General features: G+C 36.9%; 1 long non-coding RNA gene across 1 annotated transcript; it reads right to left on the minus strand.

The window, feature by feature from the left end:
* Positions 1-4,536: 4,536 nt before the first annotated feature.
* LOC133807094 (uncharacterized) lies at positions 4,537-5,309 on the minus strand. Its single transcript, XR_009879150.1, has 3 exons — positions 5,215-5,309; positions 5,077-5,127; positions 4,537-4,589 (listed from the first exon to the last, which is right to left on the minus strand). It is a non-coding gene; the product is annotated as an uncharacterized LOC133807094 (long non-coding RNA).
* Positions 5,310-8,415: the final 3,106 nt, after the last annotated feature.

Here is an 8,415-nt window from a genome sequence, read left to right on the forward strand (position 1 = left end):
ATCTTTTTATTTTCTTAAAAGGTTACTTCAAGCTTAAGTAGCTTCCAATAAAACCTAATGCTCGGGGTCCCGAAAACACCCCCTGGGACATTATAGTCAAAACTTCCAGAATTTCCCCCCTGGTCTTACTAACTCCCAATTTACCACCAAATATTAATTCCCATTACCCAATAACCCGGTAATGCTCTAAATACCCCTTGACTTACTCCAAGTCAAGCTTAAATCCCGTTGTGACTTTCCTTCTAGCTTACCTCCTAGGATCGTCTTGCGCTGGGTAACCCTGGCATAACCAAATAATAACAAAGCACCACGCCCATTTCACATATATGCCAAAAATGCCCGAAATGGCCAAAATATGAAAATCACCCAATTAATCACAAATGGGTTCACATGCATATTTAATACACCTAAACATGAATATTATCATTAAATAGCGTAATAAATAAATTATGGCCCTTCTGGCCTCCTAATCAAGGTCCTCAACCTTATTAGGAAATTTAGGGCATTACATGCACACGACCCGCATAGAATTGCCTGAAAATTCCTTTACGAACATTTCCCAAGAGACGATACTCGCAGGGGGAACTTAAAGAACCACTCTTGTGCGGTATCAGAAAGTGTTGCAGGAAAGATCATGCACCGAGCGTCTTTGGACACTTTCTGGATGTCCATCTGTATCTCAAACTTGTTTACATGAGATACCGGGTCACCATACCCGTCAAAATTCAGAAGCGTGGGCATCTTAAACTTACTAGGAGTCTCTGCCATAGCTATTCTCTGAACGAAAGGAGTGCCCTTTCTCCTATCGTGATCAATGTGAGACGTTCTTCCCCTGACCAGCTGTTGCACTGCCTGGTTGAGGGCGTCTATTTGGGCTTGCACGGCGCCAGGAATCGCCGGGGCCTCTGCTGCTGGGGGAATGTACTCATCGTGCCATTCTCTACGATCATTGAGTAGATCTCTTAAATCTTCGTCTCTTCGCCGCTGCTCGCTAGCTCCGAGACGGTTAAAGATGTTATTTTGCCTGGGCTGCCCCCTAGCGTCAAGTCTTTCGGGTTGGTCATCCCTAGGTGGTGGGCTTCTGCCCCCACCTCTCTCTCCATTTCTCTGATCGGCATTTCCTCTACCTGAGTCGGCCTCATTACAACCATTTCCATCTCTAAACCTTGACTGACTATGGTGGGATCGACTGTCCCCTCGGTTGCCTCCTCGGGCAGGAGCTTCCCGAGCGTTAGAGGGTGGCCTGCGTTGGTCCACAAGTCCCCGTGCATTTTCATGCTGTGGGGGGCCCCGGACCGCAAAGCTTATCTCTGAGTTACTTCTGTTACGAGAAGGATGCTGCCCTCTGCTCGGTGGGTTTGGCTCTTCGCCCCTATGGCGTCTAGGACTACGGGGCTGCTGCCCGGCCCTATTCTGCCTTGGTTGCGGGGGATTGCCGCGACCAGCTTGGGAGGGAGGCTGCGCTTTGGGATCCCTTGGTGGGACATCCTCCTGAGGCATTGGCGGCTGCTCGGGCCTCTGGGAGCTCGAGGGCTGGATCGGCGGGCTAGGATTGGGACCCCTCTGGGGTGGCCCATTTGAAGGTTGATCAGGCTGTGAGGCAGGTGCAGCCTGATTCCTAGCTAATTGTAGGGCTGCTTCGAGGGCTGCCATGGCCTCCCTCTGATGATGGTCCATCTCCGCCTGTCTTTCACTCAACTCCTGGCGCTGTCGCTCAATTTCTTGTTGCTGCTGTGCCATAATCTCAGTAGCACTTTCCTGGCTGGCCCTCAGATTGGCCAGTTCATCCTGCAATACCCCCAGGGTATTCCTCAGCGTCTCAGAATCCAATTCTTCCTCATCAAATTCCAAATGCGGCTCATTTTCAGCTACATTGGGAGGAGGAGGAGGCGGTTGAGATGGTGCCGCGCTAGCTGCCTGTCCAGTCTTCCTTGTAATTTTCGCCATTACTATATCAACGATTTCATATCAAGCTCTCAATGAAAGCACCAGAATGTTGACCTAGATTTTGGTCAACTGACACGGAGTCAAAATGCTTGATGTGGACAGATATGTTGGAATGAATATAATGACAAAAATAGTAAAACACACAAGAATTTATAGTGGTTCGGCCCCAGAAACTGGTAATAACCTACGTCCACTTGAGCTATTATTGATATTAGATCTCGAAGGGGTGATAAAAGAACTAGGGTTCTCTGAGTTTCACACACCTTTCAAGTACAAACAATATATCGTAATGTCTTAGCTCTAATTCTCTCGCAAAATAATACTCTCAAGTAATCAAAAAGCCAAAAAGTCCCCTCCTTGAACTATCTTTCACTATTTATAGGCTCAAGGAGGATTATATTAATTTGTTATAGATATTCCCTCCTAATTAATCGGATAATCAGGAATTATTGGAGACAATCTCGAGATTGACTATGATCTTTACAGAATTATTTTGAAATATGCGGAGTGGACGACCAGGCTAGTCGTAAGAAAAACTCAACAGTTATGCTTGCAATATCTTACTGGTCGATACTCTAACAGAACTCTGCCAGGTGTCAGCCACGTGTTCAGAAATCACCTGCCACGTCATCCGTGTATGTTTTTTGGATAACAAGATGATTAATAGCAAGCATGCCTCTTAATGAGACTACGAAATGTATCAAGATGAACTTTGTTCAAATCATTGACAATTTGATGAATCAAGATTCAAAAGGTCACAGTGAAGAAATTAATATCATTTAAGTAAAAGTTAGAAATAAACTCAGTACGCGTGTGTTCAAAAAGGAACAAGCAAATGATTAGAAAAGAATAATATAATGATTATGTAAAAGCTTACTTGCTTCAGAAGCTCTGCTTCTGTCGCAAAAGGAGACCATTGCAACAACATCAAAAGATTAGACATAAAATGCTCTTTACCATGCAAGAAGTCCAATGTACCCGTCGATGTATTAAAATCATAATGAACCTACAATAAAATTAATACACAAGTCAAGCACCACACAACCAAAATTATTCACAAGGAAAATGAAACTACAAAACATTAAATTTATTTACTCATTTGCTGATTTTCTCCAAAACCAAGTAGTAGAGCAGGCATTAGATGAACAAGAATCCATAAAAGCAAAAGGACTACTAAATACTAAATTTGAAAAAAAAAAAAAAACATACCTACAATAGGTACAACTATTCTGTCATAGTTTGCTTTTCTCAAGAATGTATAAGAAAGAAGTTCGATGCTTTGAGTCAATACCCTGCACACAAGAATAAGGGGATAGCACTTATTCTAATTATTCATCATGCATGCATAAGCCACGCCGTTAATTTAAAGTAATATTCAAGCTGTGAATAACATATACCTAAATTTAATACATTTAAGAGGGAAAATCATAAAAATCTCCCATCTTCCCTTCCTTTCCAACAACAGTATAATATATATTTATATATAAATAAATATAGTACAAAAAATAAACATATGTATTTCAACAAATATATATATTAATATGAAACTGAAAACTAAAAACCATAGATGAGATTTTGAGAGACGCACAGAGAAATCGTCAAAATCATGAGAGAAATTGTCTGAAGGGCTACAAGCGCTTGCTGAAGCATGTTCTTTGTACCATTCATTTGCTTCTCGAGTCAGAAAGTTGGCCTTTGCATATAAGAAAACCACTTATTTCAAAACATATATTTTTTAAAAAAATGAAAGGAAATTACTGTAAACAGTAAACACTGCATTGGCAATATCAAAATTTTGAGGGAAATCAGTAGCTAGAGAAATTAATTAAAATAGTTGAACTCCATTTCTGTCATAGTTGTATCTCTCCAATTGTTCCCTTATTCTTGTTGTGATGAGTGTTGTACCAGTAGATCCTCAAAGGTCATTTTTAGTGGCTGACTCCAACAAAAGCCTCTAGTTCTCAAATGTGGAATGCATTTGAGTTGACACATACATAGCCATCTTGGATCTATTAGGAAGAAGGAGGAGCATTCTTTAGTCTCAAGTAAACTCAGTGGTTTGAGTTTTTTATTCATCCATAAAAATCATAAAGTTATCCATTCAGGAAAGCATCTTAAGGTGTTCCATACGAAATTGAACAATAATGAGCATGAGAACAAGCTAACATGCAAGAACTACAAAGAAAATCACAACTAAAAGCCTTTTCAAACTTATGTGAGTCAATAAATTTAACCAACTACACATATTGTGAATCATCTATATCTATTGGCATCAAAACACTTTGTAATACTAATTTTTGTCATCCTGTAGTTGTGACCATGTACACCTAATATCAGACCTATCAAGAAAGAAAAAAAAGACCATAGATTCCTCACCTCTTGAACTAATCCTTGAGCTTTCATCAAATTCCCAAGATTACTGTGTGCATCAACCTGTAACATTAAGAAGAAATGTTATGTTCTATTCAAAGATTTTGTTAAATCATTGAATATCCAAGTGTCAAGAGTCAGAAAGAAATTCTACCAAACGTGGATTCAGTGCAAGAGCCTGGCGACAACATTGAGCTGCCTCGTTAAACTGCCCCTTTACGCATATATGCACTTGCTAAATTTGACCATGCATCAAAAAAATTTGGTCGGAGCTGCAAAATAAAACAATCAGTATAATATGGAAAAAAGAATTTGAAGAAAGAATATATATTTTTGCTCTTGATGATCATGCCCCCACGAAATTTTTTTTTTGGCTCCGCCACTGGGTGTAAGATTCCTAGTACTAGGAGTGATATTAGCTAATATAACAACCAAACCTTCCCATCAAATTGACTCTACCCAATACTTCAAAACAACCTAGTTGGAGTGTTTGCTCTAGCCAGGTTGGTTAAGTTTCACTGGAATTTATCAACACTAAAGTAATAATTTAAGCAAGCACCAACTTACGCCAGCTAAAGAATTGATTATTAACACTTTTAATTAACATAAACACCCCCACCAATGGAAAGAATATATCAGGAGTTAACTAATAACTGTAAGACAAAAACAGAAAATATAATTTGAACTCAAAAAGTATATATTGCAAACACATCACAAAAAAAACCCCACTTGTGGACTAGATTGATGGCAGTAACAAACCTCGATAGCAATTAAATAGTACCGGATTGCAACATCAATGTTGCCCTTCTCCTGCAGCAGAAACATAATAACTGTCTATTAGATGCTTGCAGGCTAAATACTTGACAGTGGAACCATAAAAGATATACTAAAGATTACCTTCCAAGCATTTGCCATGTTTCCATAACACTCAGCAAAGCGAGGATCACTTTGAATAGCTTCTTCATTTTTTGCAATGCACGTATCAAAATCATGTAGCTAAAATAGAATAAAATAAAATATAAGAATCAGGTGCAAGTAAATTCACTTACAAGCCAGAAACACTGAAGAGCGTACATATATTGAGAAAATACATGAATGCTAATAAGCTTCATTGAGAACTTGATAATGGATTGCACCCGAGAAGGAGATTATCTGTGCGCCGAGGATTTTTTCATAAATAGCATTACTATGCTCTAATGCTTGCTTATAGTTTCCAGCTTTGTACTTCTGGTGAGCCAGAGACATGAGCATGTCTTCATTGACTGGAAGGACTCAAAATTAGGCAAAGGAGAAATTGAAATAACTAGAAAAGGACCAAATCATTGAAGTAAAATATATATATATATTGGCCCCTTTAAGTGCGCTCCTCACTGCTAATTTGGAAAAAATATAAATGAAGTTAAACACAAAGTAAATGATAGGTAGAACATTATTAAATAAATTAGTTTCGGGAAAAATAAATCACATGCAACTTACAACATATGTTACCTCAAAGTTATATATGCATTATGTGTTAATAAGGATGACACTTGTCATTGGTTTTTTATTATACAAGAAAACGAATCTATATGTGCAAACAGAAATATGAATGCCTACATGTGGGAGACATTATAACTATTCCACAATATCGTGCTAAATTTTCAGAAACAAGACCATCTGCATTTTAGAGTCCTTGTAGAAGTCATTTACTAAGGTTAACTTCTATGGTATAAACAATATGAATCAATTGCTTTCAGAAAGTGGGAGCATATTTAATACTCATAAAATATTGTTTATTCACATCTTTATGCATAGTGTGAACAATATTTTAGTTCTGGAGCATAGATCATTTTAGTGGAGAAACAAGACATATTTCACAAGAAAATCTTGTACCCGATCCCAAAAAAAAATATCTTTCACATAGATCTCTCTAAACCTTAACCCTTAGTGCTATATAATTGTTTAATCTTTCAGAATTGACGAATTTTCTTCATAATATTAATACTTATGTCAAACAGAACCCGGATTCATTTTTATTTACCATTAAGAGTTTAGACTCAAACCTAAATCTTGTCCTCGTTTGATCATCTTAGATGCGAAATCAATGCGATAATTGCCAAACACAAAGAGATTGTTAGGTTATTCTACAGCCTCCAGATTACTACTACAAACTTTATTTGACTTTCAAGATTCCAAATTAGGTTTTCTAAAAAAAAAAAAAATGTTTTATGCCTCGGAACCATAATACTCCAGTGTGATCTTAATTTTTTCATCATGCCAAACTATATCTAGAAAAGCACAACAAAATTTCTCCTAAAAATCTCAGCAATAACATAACTACAATTTAGCAACTAAAGGAGCAATAAACTATATCTTCTGGTAGGAAAAAAAATCTGTATAAATTCCATAGAAAGAAAATTGTATTACAATCTCTAGCAAATTAAACACTAAACAACTACAAAAACAGCATTGCACCAAAATGCTAATAACAAAGGACCGATCACTAAAAGACCAAAAACCTAACTCAATTACAATTGAGGAAAATAGGAAAAGACAGTAACCTTCGCGAGAATCCAAGGGCTGAGACTGCTTGATGACATTAACAGAAGATGAAGCAGAGGCAGCAACATCGGAACGAAGAGCCAGAACCTCATCGCCGTAAGGCACCAAATTAAGCTGCTTCTGCGACGACGACGGCAGCGGCGGTGGCTGCTGATTCTGGTACTGACCATGGTGGAGCCGAGGATCGGCTTACAACGAGAGCATTGTTGTCGCATGTTCGGATCGCGAGAAAATTCAGGATCGGATCATGAAAGAAAAGAAAAACCATAAAAAAAAGGAAACGAAAGTGATTTCCCCTTTTCTTTCTCTTTTTCTCGCTCGAGAAGCCCGACGATTAGAAATTGAAGGTTGACAGAGAGATAGAGAAAGATGAGAGAGAGAGTGAGGAGTTCGGATGTGGATATAGCATCTCTCTCAAGAATTCTAATTCATGAAAGAAACAAATTTATAAACATAAGTTTGGTCCTATATTACTACTTTACTACAAGAATATAGAAACAAAAATGAGAAATATATGTTTAATGTCATAGACCAATGCAAGAATTCCTTCCTGGACTTTGATCAAATACAAAGTTATAAGAAGTTTTTCTGCCACTATATATCCAAGAAGCACTTGAAGCTTGACAGTAAGAAGTTCTAAAGGCGACACCAAAGGACTTATAATTGAAAATAAACATAGCAAACTAAATATATACATTGAAGCAAGTTTGTGTGATTTATGTAAATTTTAAAACAATAAAAGTAAACTCTGAAATCAACCAACTATAGAGAATATACCTACTAGCAATGAATTGAAAATATCTCCTTGAGTTGTCTAATCGAGAATTGAAAATTGAATAGCTGCAATGTGTGTGGTGCTTAATACAATTTACAAAGTACAAAGTACAATTATATAGACATTGAACATAGTATCTTATAATCCACTATGTAACACAGAAATCTCATACCAATATTAACAATTAATCATATCATCCACTATCCAGCAAACAATCCCAGAGCATTGATCATGAAAATATGTATATACGCAAGTGCACGCAATTGATTCAAGTAATATATGATAAGTAAGGTATCGTTCCCTCGAAGACTATCTTCCAAGTACCACTAATTGTTCTTCAAATTTCTATTTGACAACTAGGAATTTGATTTTTAAATTTAATTTTAAATTTGAAAATAACTTTAAACAAAAACAACTAAATAAAAGATTTAAATAGCAATGAAAAAGACCGAGGGTGTTAATTTCATCAACTTTTCATTCTACTAATTGTATTAATCAATTATAGATTTTCTTTCTATTCTAATAGCAAGTTAACATAAATCGATTCCTATTCTTTTTCAAGAATAAAATCTCAGCCTATATGCATGTTTTCTACATCTCTGTGATAAACTTAAACATATAGAATCATTAAGCATGGAAACCTAATTACTACCCAAGTCATACATGTACTTTTGTCCAATATGCAACCTATGTCTATATAATGATAGCATATTCAATTATCATCTTTCAAATTTTGAATCAAAATCATTAAATCAAGAAAATAGTGATCAAGTATTTACAAG

The sequence above is a fragment of the Humulus lupulus genome, chromosome X (assembly GCF_963169125.1).
Source record: "Humulus lupulus chromosome X, drHumLupu1.1, whole genome shotgun sequence".
NCBI classification, from domain to species: domain Eukaryota; kingdom Viridiplantae; phylum Streptophyta; class Magnoliopsida; order Rosales; family Cannabaceae; genus Humulus; species Humulus lupulus.